Below are 1,066 nucleotides of genomic sequence, written 5' to 3'. Positions count from 1 at the left end.
TAATGGCAACCATGTGTTATTCCTGAGAATTTGCACCTAATTTGTTTGAGAAAAAAAAAGAAAAATACAACACTGCTCAAACTTGGACACAGAGTAAGCCAGAAAGTTCCAAAGACATTTGGGGACAGACTCGCTGTTTCAGATACCTCGAAGTAAAAAAATAGGTTTTGTGAAAATTCGAGATGTAGATTGCAACAGGATATTTGAGGCAAGATTGTCTTCCCAAAACTCTTGAGTCATAAAACATGTGTGTCAGGGTTGGAAGGCTGGAGAAGCCTGGAGGCACAGCTGGCCCATCCCGCCGCCTTCTGCCTTTGTGGATTGACCACAAAGTGATGAGGCTGGCATGTGACCCTCTGAGCAGCTGCTGAGAAGAGGAGATATAAACAGGTGGAGCCGCAAGACTGTTCAGAAGAGGTCCAGCCCAGCCCCCGGTCTCCTGTGCCTTCTCGCGCTCTGTTGCAACCAGAGATTTCCTCCAGCCCTTGCTCTAGCCGTGTGCACCCTGGGAATGCCATGAGGATGGGGGCTCTTCATGGAGATTGGGCCTTGACCCAACACTAATCCTTCCCCTGAGAAGCCTCAGGTGGGCTGGAGATAGTAGAGGAATGAACTTAGATGCCCCCTTGGTTCCCGGGCCCGTGACTTTTGACCACTAAATCACGGTTTCCAACTGGAAACGCCTCTGCAGAGCTAGCCTGGTAGGCCCCAATTTAGTGTTTGCTCAGGGGCTCGAATCAGCGCTGTGTTTGCAAGTATCCCTGCCTCAGGTTGTAAAGTGGCTGGGAATTTTTGCTTGGTCACAAACTCTGGTATGCAAAGAGCAATGCTCTTTATTTTCCTGAAACTAAACTTGGCTCTTGAGTCTCCGTTTCCACTGATGATGGAAGAGGTAAGCGTGCCAATTCTAACCACCTCAAGTGCTGCCAGTTTAAAGGTAGTCCCTGGGCAAATGGGATTCTCACTGGTCCGCCACCTCCTCCTTTCCTTCTCCCCTAGGGCAATCAAAGGCTGAGCTCTGGTCCTGGCATGAGGAAGGGACTCACCTGCCCCCACAGGTACTCAC

This window comes from Aotus nancymaae, unplaced genomic scaffold (genome assembly GCF_030222135.1).
Source record: "Aotus nancymaae isolate 86718 unplaced genomic scaffold, 86718_ANA_hifiasm-v0.15.2.pri h1tg000058l, whole genome shotgun sequence".
Lineage (NCBI taxonomy): Eukaryota > Metazoa > Chordata > Mammalia > Primates > Aotidae > Aotus > Aotus nancymaae.
This window is presented reverse-complemented; position numbering follows the sequence as displayed.